Source organism: Empidonax traillii, unplaced genomic scaffold (assembly GCF_003031625.1).
Source record: "Empidonax traillii isolate 1590-97213 ecotype Southwest subspecies unplaced genomic scaffold, ASM303162v1 scaffold23:size2178997, whole genome shotgun sequence".
Classification (NCBI taxonomy): domain Eukaryota; kingdom Metazoa; phylum Chordata; class Aves; order Passeriformes; family Tyrannidae; genus Empidonax; species Empidonax traillii.
In genome coordinates, this window is record NW_020955216.1 from 1,214,431 (window position 1) to 1,226,519 (window position 12,089).

A 12,089-nucleotide genomic window follows, 5' to 3' on the forward strand; every position below is an offset into this window, starting at 1 on the left:
TCTGTAAGCTCTTCCATAGTACCTTTCATCTTGTTTCCCACTACAGACCTGGACAAATTGGACAGGTCAGTGAGGGCGGAAGTCAGAGCACAGCCCAACGCTCCATGCTGGTGGCTCCTGCCTAGTGTGACTTCAAAATCAAGTGGTTTAGAAAGTACAAAAAGGCATCTGAATTTTCATGCATTCAGAAAGATTATAATACTTTTACTGCCATGGAAGGAAATTGGCAACAAGCAATGGCCTTTCCCTCCCAGCCCTCCCCTGTCGGCAGCGTGATGCGCACCCGCTCCCAGCACACAGTCCTGAGCTGGGGCTGTACATCCACTGGAGCTCTTCCAGTGCAGCATTTCCTCATGAGATCTGTCAGCCATGAAATGCTTCACAGGAATGTCTTGGTTTAAGCCCATCTCGTGAGGAGTCCCAGCAGGTTTTTGACAGACACCTGCCCACCCTCTCCTCCCTCGTACAGCCCCGCAGTGTCTTGGCAGTCCCCACCCGAAAGCAACGTCCTACACCCTGTATGGACAATACACATCTCAGGTATTGACACTGTTCGAGAGAGTCCATCAATTTAGCTCATTATGAAGGGAAAGACAAATGCATCCAAAATTAATGAAATTTTCCAGACAATAAAATTTTTAGAAGTACTGCCTGTTCATTTTAATAGTTTATGAATTTGAAGTGGCTGATCTCTCCCTATTTTTACTATCATAAACCATTCAGACAACAACTGCTACACATATTTCCATAACACTGTTCTAACTTTAGCTCATTTCATAGTTTTATTTCATACTCCTCAACGGCTGTACTTCAAAACTTACAGTCTTGCTACAAAGGTCACATACGACCACGCCTAAGTCCTCTAAAATCTGTGATTCCGAAACGCTAAGCTGATGTTGGTTTAATTGATTCTGTGGAAGCAGCGATGTCTGTAACCCCTGAGAATTGCGCCTTCCACAAACTGGCAAACTTTCAGTGGGTAAAATAAATATCCTCCTATCCCTGTGATGGAGGGTATATGCACAGCACACAGTTGTATCAACACACCTCTCTAATGATGCACTTTAGTTTAAATACAGTGTCCAAAGGAGCCAAAGGATCACAGTTTCTGGAGGACAAGCCCCAAACAAACAACGGCAACAAGTCCCAGCCATTCCCTTTCCCGGGTGCCGCTGCACCAAAGCCCAAAGATTCCAATGGCCTAGAGGGTTCCAGGAGCCCAGGGTGACCTCACTGCACTGACAAACACCCAAATGAGCCCATCTACCAGCACAGGCTCCCTGGGGTCCCCCCCAGCCTCCCCCATCCCAGGCCATGCACTGCATGCCCTGACACAATCCCATGGAGTGCCAGACACACCTGCTTTGGGATCTCTGAGCCTGGCCTGCACACTTCCCAGGACAGATGTAATAAAAGTAATTTATTGCCCCTTTTCCCCAACAGGATTATAGAAACATAAACAAAGAAATGTTGAGTTCTTCAAGGAAAGGCCCCTTGAACTCACGGATGAGACTGGGAGATTTAAGACTGCTCTTGCCAGACTGAGGCTCAGAGTAAAACTTTCCTCATCCTATTTCTGCAGGGGTCTGGAGAAGGTACAGCAATTGGGGTTTGAGGATTGTTTCACTTTGAGGGAGCAAAGCTTTAGCTGCAGGACTGGGGTGTCGACATCCTCCACGCGAGGAGGCAGCTTGGGGGCTGTCCAGGAGCATGGGCTCGGAAAGCTCAGACCATGCTGCAGATGAAGGGTATGAAACTAATTACAGGAACCTCATAAAGTGTTACAGAGCAGATCAGCAGCCCCAGCTGATGACAGCACGTACACGACGGGAGGAACACCAACAGCTTGTCAGAACCTTCTGCACGCCCCCACTTCCCTCCTGGCCCCATTCCCTGTGCTCGCTCTGCAGGACGGGATCCTGCTCCCCAGCTCCAGCCAGGCAGATGCGAACCCGAATCCCACAGCTGCACTGCAGGCGAGCCCTAAACTGAACCAGATGGGCAGGGCCCAGTGCCTGCCAGCCATCGCCGTGGCACACGCAGCGGAGCCGGGGAATGGGACTGGGACACTCCCAACATGCTCCTGCACGCTCCTTCCCCGCTCTCCAGGCCAGAGTTGCTGGTGGAAGGACAGAAATAGAGTGCCCAGAGCGCTGTTCTCCCAGTAGCTTTTCTCCGAATTTTGCTGATAATAACATTATGGTTTTCCCTGCACTGGCAGTCGGATGAGAGGAGCCTGCAGCCTTCGGAGGGATCGATCCGATCGATCCCAGAGGCTCCATGTCATTTCCAGGGGATTTGCTAAAGAAGCTACTTATGTCCCTTTTTCATTTTCACCAACTCATTACCAGCTGCTGCTGCTCCCTGCACTTCAGCAGCACCTGCAGGAATGAATCCTGCTGCTCCCAGCCCTGGATCCAGATGCAGAGCCCTCTCCCACAACTGAACGCCGCGGATCGGAGCCCAGGGCTGAAGGCGGGCAACGCCAGCGCGCGAGCGTCGCTCCCCACCTCTCCCTCTGCGCAGGCACGCACACACACTCTCCTTTCTTTTTTCTTTTTTTAAAGGGCAGCCCAGCAGCAGACTAAGCAACTGATCCCCTAGCTTAACTTTTAAATTAAGACCATTGTAAATTTGGGAACTTGAGAAGAGATGGAGAGGACACCCATAATCCTTTGCAAATGTCAAGTGGCTCTCGATATTGGTTACTTTTCAAAGGTAGCTAGGCTACAGCGTGCGCAGTAATGAAAAAGCCCTGCCAGGCCCACTCCATAGGGCTTCAGTCAATATACATAATATTATTGGGCTTTGAAAGGATTAAAGATTGTTTCTTTTGCTTCCTTGTAATATGGTGATCTATTGCGCTTAAAACTCGGAGCGCGCCTTCTCCCGTGGGGGAGATGCCGGAGGCCCTGGGATGCTCCAGCACTGGGCCTACGCCCGTCCCGGCAGCACCGGTACCCTCGGCACGAGCCCCACAGACTCACCCAGTCCAATCAGTCATTCCTGTTGACACAGGCATCCCACCACTTTTCTACGGGAAAGAGGAATCAAGAATTTTAAAAAAATAAAAGTTAAACGGCACAGAAAGTCTACAGCTACTAACAGGGCCGGAGAGCACACCTGAAAGTGTTGAAACATCTGGAAAAATACTGGTTTTTGCTACATCCTACTCAGAAAAGAGTGCAAGAACGTGGTTCCTCACAATCACCCATTAAGTACAAGAAATCTGAATAATTAGTACCGCTTTGAAGCTCCCAGGACTCCTCTGAGCTGTCATGGCAGCTCTGGACGAGGAGGTGGTGCAGGATGAGGCCCCAAAACAATGAGACTCCTGACATCAGATTCCCATGTTGAGTCTGGGGTTTCTGGAAACACCATCTTGCAAAAGGCACGTGCAAACCTTGATTTGAGGGGTCTCAGACAGAGCACCTTGTGGCTGAACTACTGACAAAAATATTTTTTTTTATCTTTTCACATCTGCATTTTCTTGTCCTGCTGTTTAATGAATATTATTTCACTCAATATGGGGAATTTTTCTTCTCACCAACCTTCTACATACAATTATAGCAGGATCACCTCTGACTCTCCTTTTACAAAGCCAAGTGTGCAATGTTGGCAAGGCTCTCGGTTACGCTCAAGAGAAAAGCAGCACTTGAGATTCCTGAGTAGGAGAGAGCAGGATGCGGCATCCTGGACACCAGCAGAGCCCAGCAGCTCCTGAGCTCCCTCTGCTCTGGAGTGAAGTTCCTGTGACTTAATGGCAAAGAGGGTGAACAACACCTGAGCCATTACACTGATCCTTCCTCACTGGGTCTTTACTGAAGCCATTAATTCTGAAAAAAGTAGTTAAACAAAGTAGTTTTTCCACAATATTGTGATCTTCAACAGGTGAGACAGAGATTAGAACCTGCAGAATTCCTGTTTCAGCAGAAGATGGGAAACGGGAAAAGGAATCAAAGGCAATGTTATAAGGTTTTTAAAAGTATCTCAAAAACCTTAATCTCAGGAAGATTTTAAACTTAAAACCTAACGAAAGGGCTGCTGCAGTATCAGGCCATTAATCCTAACCAAGGCTTCTCCGCTTTAGGAATGATCCAACATTCACTGAATTCAAGAGAAACGGTGTCACTCCACCAGCAAATACAGCCTTTGATTTCAGATTGATTACAAAAAAAAAAAGTTCTATATTAAACCAGTAAAAAATAACAGGGAGCATTTACAGACTGGGTTACACGTTAGTTCAGTTGCTGAAAATAGTTTTTCTGAGGTCAGGTGGAATAACCAGAAGAACAACTCCCAAAATGGACATACCCAGAATGGAACAACCAAAAGGTTCTAGTGCTTCTGGTTTGTCTGATGCTTGTGGGGACTGTCACAAAGAGGTCAAAGACAGTTTAGTTGCTGATTTCTTTCATGAGATATTGAGATACCAGAAACTCTCTGAATATCTTGTGTTTTCTATAATGTCACAAAAATCCCCCTCAGTCTTCAAAGGGTCTGTAAAACTCTGCTGCAGAGATCTGCAGGTGAGGAATCCCATGTGAAATCAGGGAGAAAGAAGAAAGAGAGCCAAGAGAGCAGAACAGGCCCAATCCAGAGGCTGGAAGCACGGACATTACACCAGGATAATGGAGAGAAAGGGAATAAAGACTGAAAAGAAATCTGTGTAATGACCAGATGATCCTTGCTCAAATAAACTCTCTTTACAGGCATCGCACTGTCACTTTCATCTTCGGTGATCACAGAAATCCCAGACTCGTGTGGTGCTTCTCGTCTGGTGATGGAGAGAAAGGAGACCTAACCCTGCTCTGCCTGCAGGTGTTGCACCCACCTCTGCCAGCAAAAGGGTCTGCAACGTGTTTTTAAAGACTGTAGCACAAATAGCCCAAATCCATTACAGTAAGGGAATTAAAAAAAATAAAATCAAAAGACTCCAGCCTGTCGGGGTGATAAATCAGAGGTTAAATACCCAACACTCGTTCAGGTATCACTTGGGGGATTTACTTTTCCTTTTCATGGTAATTTTCATTTGAATTTTCAGGCCGGCAGTTGTATTTCTTGAGAAATCTATACCATTCTCCTAGTAGTTTCCTTGAAATAACTGACGGATCTTCAGCAACTAAATTCCAATTTAAAAGACTTGTCAGGAAGAAAATCCCAATCTCAATAAAAGGTAAATGCAGCCGGAGCTCTCCGAGCCAGGCTGACGGCAATAAAGGAGCAGGGAGTTTCTATTAGCTCAAATAAGTTAACAGATTCCAGGTAATCCTTCCTATTACCACTAAACACCTGCATACAGATGCCATATCGTAAGCGAGGATGGATTTTTAATTTCTGGAAAAGTGAAATCCCAGCAACACCTTGTGCTGGGAAGGCAACGGAGGAGGAAGTGATTGTGGGGAGACCTTTGCCAAGAAGAGGTTTCCTATTGCTGAAGTCCACGGGTTGCTGCAGAATGGTAAAGTCATTCATCACATGTATTTAAAGTTGAATTTGCTGATATTTTATGGTATTGGATTTTATTTCTATTAACATTTTATGCTGAAATTACAGAATGATTCGTGAGTACTGAATTTTTGATTGCTTTTATACTTGCTGGGACACTATTAACGTTGATTTACGTTAATAGCACTGTAAGAAGATATTAACAATGAAATTTCCAAAAGCACTTAGCATCCCATAATTGGAGTTAAATGACAAAAAAAATGAGGGGATAATAAAGTAGAGAGAGACACAGAATTTTTGACAATACTCCCTCTAAACTGTATTTTTCAGGAAGAACTGGAGCAGGACAATTTTATAAAAGACTTAAGTCACCCATCAGGATGGAGAACACGCTAAGCCAAGCAACAGTGAACGGAGCAGCAGGTCCAGCACAACCTCCCACGGTGCCAGAGCCAGGCAGGGCATCCCAGGGAACGACACAGAGTCACACCCTCACACCAGCCAGGGCTGACAGTTTCCAGTCTGGACTGTAATCTGGGAGGCTGGCACAGGAGGGACACTGAAGAGAAAAGAAATTAGCCAAGTTTCATCTTTGGAGGCTGAAAGGATGAGGTTTCCCGAGGCAAGAACACAAACCAAATGGGACACTGGGGAAGGTGCTGCAGAATCAGCCACTCGACAGCTGCCAGAGGTGAAACTGGCCCAGACAGCCAAACCTCACTCCACACACCCCTACGATCTCCTCTGATTGCAAATCAGGCTAAACCAAATTTCATTTACTTTTTTCAAGCAGAATTTCCACAAACTCTACTTTAACATCACTTGTATACTGCTTTTAAAATTCTCTTCCCATTAAAAAAGCATCGAAGTGCTTCCTGTGGTTAAAAGGTGCTGCAGTGCTTCACTGTTCTCATCACCCAGAGTTAAACAGCTCATTTAGTCAGTCAGGGAACACACTGGACAATGTGACAAATCATATGAAAACGTGGAACAGAAAAGTAAACTGGAAACAAAAATCTTAAACCAGACAAGATAAAGAAGCAAAACACCTTGACTGGCTTTCAGTAGCTCTGGAAAAAAATGCCACAAGGGTTTGTAGGGATGTGTTTTAAGGGTTTGGTTTAAATGACGCTTTTGTGGGGCTAAGAAGGAGGATTTGACAAAACATTTTCAGGCAATTTTAATCAAGACAGTAACTACAAAATTATTACACTGGAAGAAGACTGTTTTGTCATTTCACTCAGACCAAGAAGGAAGCCCATGTCAGAGTTTTCTTAAAAAGAAATCTTTTCAGTGGCATTTTATGGTCCACTAAAATGTGGAAGAAAGTCCTCACAGAAGTCAAATTACAGAGTAGTGAATGAAAACTCCTGGCTCTACATAGAAAAATAAACGTGTAGCAACAACAAGTCTCATCAAAGAGATGGTATATCAGGTGTGGGATTCAAAAATGAGAAAAGTCAAGGAAATCTGAGACAGGACCAAACCCAGCTCTGTCTGAGATCCACAGAGTGATCAGAGGGAACACTGGGATCTCACAGCCTGGTGACCTCATCCCCAAATTCAGACATGAAGCTGCTGTTACAGCTTTTAAAATATAAAAATATATATAAAGAAAAGCAACCTGGTCTAGTGGAAGGTGTCCCTGCCCATGGCAGGGGGCTGGAACTGGATGAACTTCAAGGTCCCTTCCAACCCAAACCATTCTGGGACTCTGATAAATATTAATGTACAGAGTTCAGCTGAGCAGACACCTGCGAGATGGTTTGTTGGAGCCTCATGACCTGTCGTTTACCACATAGAACCCTTCTCGAGTCTGGAGTTGTCCAGCTGCAGTCACGGCAGAGATCAGCTAGGGAAGGGAGTTCTTTTGTCTGACCACAAACAACGATTGTACTGGTCAGGAAATACAAGATTTATTATTACACAAAAGCAAAAAGATTTCTTGTTTTGAAAGATCAGCCAATATTTCCTTTCTGTGGGAGAACAACTGTTCCTAAGGCAGAGCTGTATTTTGGGTACCGCCACCTTCACCGAGTTAAAAAACAAACAAACAAACCCCAACCCAACCCCTTTTATCAGCAGGAACCACATTTGCTTACAAAGAAGATCTGTCAGCAGCCCAGAGTAAATAGATCAAATGGAGCTGACATGCTACTAAATTTAATATGCATCCTCGTGTCTTTAAAATTCCCATCTACCCATGCATTTAAAAGGTAAGTTTGTGGACTTCTTAAGTAATTATATTTCAATAATAGGCGAGAGAGAAATGCCTGGAAACTTAACAACAAAACCACTGACTGCTTCATAAATTAAAAACTGATTGATGGATGGAGAACTTAAGACGAATGGTTAAATTGGCACATGATTGGAAAAACCAACAGATTCAAGACTTGTAGGGCCCAGCTCAGCAGGCTGTGTCAGATACTCACTCAAAGAAAGAGCCCCGCAGACATAACGAGGGGGTGAGGGCTCACTGGGTCAGCAGCTGGTACTCAAGGGCAGAGTCAGGTGCTGGGTCCTCCATCAACACATGGAGGAGAAACACAGAGCTGCAGAGCCAGGTAACAGCACGCAGCAGTAGGAGGACACAACTGTTCCCCACCCTGTCACCCTCCTGGATGTTCTCCCACAACCTGTTTCCAACCTGCTCCTGCACTGCTGTAGAAAATACCACCCTGATGGGGCTGACACGGCAGACGGAGGGGCCCAAGGCTGAGCCCTGCTCGAGGAGAGAAGGGCTGACACCAGAGTGCCAGAAAATGAGTATTTCTGGAGCAGAAATATCAGAAAGCGGTGGATTGTTTGCGGGGGGAGAGGAGGTGGCTGTGCCCCTGAGAGCAACACTGATCTCTGTGCCGTCGAATCCTCCCGAGGGCCCAGCGCCACGCTCGCCTCTCCAAGTTGTGCCACCGGCCAGCGCCTGCAACATCTCAAGTGGGAAAATGTAATTTTATTAAGGCTCTTGGAGCTTCCCTCTCAGCATCTGCACTGCAGCAGAGCATACAAAGGGAGGTTATGAAGAATTTCTCATTATGGCCATGGGCGCAGATTCATAACGTCCCCTGGCCAACCTCGGTTAATAAAGCTCGTGCTTGGCCCACCTGCCCCCGGCCCCTCACAGACAGGTGCCCCAGCCCTGGGCCACGCAGCACATCACCCCCTCAGCCTCCACAGACAGGAAACTCCTGCTTTGCCTTCCCTAAATTCTTATTTCATGGGCACCTTCATTTGCAAACCTGCTCTTGGAGGCCCAGAGCTGTAATTAATCCATGTCACAGGAAAGATGTAGTGTCGGGAGAATTTATGACTGGCTCTGAGCTGCTGTGATGAGCAGGGGCACCTCAGCCCCTTGTGATATAAATGCCTCTGCTAATTGGATTGCGGGAGCTAATCAGGAGCTGGAGAGAGAATGAAGGCGCTCGGCCTCCCTGCTGCTGGCGTGGGCTGATAAAGCCGGCAGCTGCGCTCGGGGAGAGGCGCAGGAATTGCATCCACGGGAATTGCATCCCAGCACAGAGCCTGGCCTGAGATGGCTATCACAAGGTGCCCAGGGCTGCCGGCCGTGCAGCAGAGAAGAGAAGGCTGCCATTGACCCAGGCCAGCCACAGGCAGACACGGAGGGCTGTGCACACTGCAGGGGTGTCCAGGGGGGCCCACGAGCACTGGGAGGCTGGTGAGAGCACTGGTGAACAGCCTGCATGGCCCTGGTAGGCTGTATCTGGCCAGGAGCTGAACAAGAAGCTGTGAGCATCCCGCCTGGCTGCTCCGGCCAGCAGTACCTCAGGCAACCCTGGGCCAGGGTATGGCAGTGGCACCGCGTGGCCGCCTGGCATGGCTGGTGTTCAGACACCCCACGGTCCTTCAGCAATCCTTGGGGTCTCCATTGCTGACCTCAACCATTAGAAAAAGGGCTGAATGCTCAATGATCCCAATATCGTGTCTACTGACACCTTCGGTATGTGCCTTTCCCCAGCAAGACAAAAATCTAAAGGGATGGAGGTGGAAGTCATGCAACAAGGACACTCCTGCAGTGGGAGTGGGGTTGACCACACCAGGAGCAAACTGTGTGAATGTCACCTGCTACATGTGTGCTCCACACATCATATGGGCCATCAGATGGTGGTGGGTGGGCAGGCAGGAGGTGGCTTCTGAGGATGGGCTCAGGAGGCTCTTGAGATGCTCCCACTCCAACCTTCAAGGAATCTTCAAGCTCCTTGATCATCTCCAGCTCCTGACAGAGTGGGCCTGTCCATGGGGAGAAGGGAAGAGCCCTGGATGGAGAGGTCTGACCTGACTTCACACGTGCACAAACTGGACACACACAGGGCCTGGCTGGAGACCAAGGGTTTCTCTGCAATACAAGGATCTCCCACTTTCAAACAGCTTTTCTGTCTTCTCCACGTCCTTCTTATTGCCCTTTATTTTGCTCTCTGCCTCCCTTTCTTGCAAATACATGGGTTTGAAAGTAAGTCCTGAAAATTATGACTAAACCCAGCCATCCCTCCTTACAGAAACACTTTCCCACCTTCTTAAACCTTTTTGGAGGCGCGAGGGAAAATAACCCTTGTATTTATGCAAATTTCAAAGTGGCGTGTGATGATGGAAACAAAACAGTGCTGGAGCGCAGCCAAGACATGGCACCGACGGGGCCTCTCAGCTGCTCGCCTCCCGATTCTTCGGGGGAAGCAGCTGTAGAGAAATGAACATACAGAAGCCCCCGCGCTCACCCGCCACCGCCCGCGCACACATTCCAGCACCCGTCACCTCGGAGGCGGCAGGATGCGGGCTCTGGCCAGGCACTGCCTGCAGCCCGGAGCACCCTGTCGTCCCCCACAAGCCTCCCTGTCCCGCTGTTCCCGATTCCCCTTTCAGGAATTTACAAACATTTTCCGCAGATCAATATCTGTATTGATTATTCATTGTGAGCGAGTCGTGTGTCTTTGGTGATCCAACCTGGCAGAGTGAGCAGCCAAAGGCTGCGGCAGATACGGGGGGGAAAAAAAAGGAGAAAAAAACCCCACAGAAGGCGAGAAGGACCCAGACCTTGCTGGGTTTGCCACTGCCAGCAACGGAGACGGATGGAGAGGAAGGAAGGAAGAAAATGGGGACGGCATGAAAAGGAATGAAGAGACGAGGGAGCTGAGGAGAGAAAGCGAGAGCAGGAAAAACAAAGTCACCACTGGAGAACTGGTGCCGGGGCACGCCGGCAGCCTGGAGAGATTCCAGCCTCGCGCTCGCCCTTCTGCACACGGATGCGATGGACTTATTGCTCCGGGAGCGAAAAGTGACTCACGGTTTTGGTATCTGCTACGTAAGAGCTTTGGGGGGATTCCTTGGCTGGCTGACAGAAAGGGAAGAAAGCAGCAGCAGTGAGGTAAAACGCGATCCCTTCCTCCTGCCTTCCTGGGAATACGCGTCGCCCGGGCTGGCTGGAGCAGCTTGCTGCTCGCTTATGATATGCAAAAGGAGAATAATTAAAAGCGCCAGCATCACTTGCAAAGTGAGTAAACACAAAGCCTTTCAAAACATGCTCTTCAGCTAATGAGAAGCTGTAATTTCTTATACTTAAAGGCAAAAAAGACCCTGATGAGGCTCGGTGGAGGGTGCGCGCGCGCCTGCGTGTGTGTGCATGTGTTTGTAGATATGAGAGAATCAGTTAATTGTTGATGATGTTTAGAAAAGGGATTATGAGAAAAGACACTGAAATGATGACAGGGAACATCTTGGATCAGAGCCAGAGAAATAAAATAATCAAGGACAATCAAGCCTGCAGCTCCGGAGAAAGCGCCGACTGCTCTGCCAGGGACTTGGAAGGAATTTCCCCGCGCTGCCGAGCTGCAGCTGGAATACGTGCTTGGCACCAGGAGGGAGAACTGCAAGGAGCAGTTTGCTTGAAGCATGAGACAAGAGAAGAGAGAACTATGGAGCTGTGCTATAATTCAGAGGTTAAGCAGCTTTGTCTGCCTATGTGTCAGGTGGAGACTCGGTTTTGTCCACATCTGACCTGCCCTGAAAATGCAACTTCTGAAATCCCCTGGCTGAAGGGGATTTCAACCTCAGCCGGAGCTGAGGATTCTCCAGACGCCTCTCCAGAACTGCTGTGACGTTACAAAAACAAAGGAAAGGGAGCTCGAGGAATTAAGTTCTCCTGTGGCTGCAGGACCTGATGGACCTGACCATGGGAACTGGCTCTGGAATTGATTCCTTCCTTAATTCCGGAAATCAGAACCACCTTGCTCCGGCTGGGGGTTGCAGCTCACTGCCTCCAAGCACACAGGAAAGGTGACACTCATCGGGAATACCAGGAGCAAGCTTTCCTTCCCACCTGGGCATCTGCCTGCTGTCCTGAACGGATGGATTTTAATAAATGTTGGCTTTCTCTTGGGCTGAGGTTGGGTGGGGAGAGAGAATAAAGGGAAATTTAAACCATCCTGTGACTGCTGTGTTGTCAGTGAGCTACAGAAATGCCGTCCCTTTGTTTTGGATGTTAAACTCCGTCTGACTTCATTGTTGCTGAATTTTGGCACGTTACACTCTGGGCTTCTCCAGCAGCAGAAACACATGGTCTGTTAAAGTGGGAATCTTTGGGGACGCGGAGGCAGAGGAACGAGCCAATCATACATGGCTTTTCCACATTC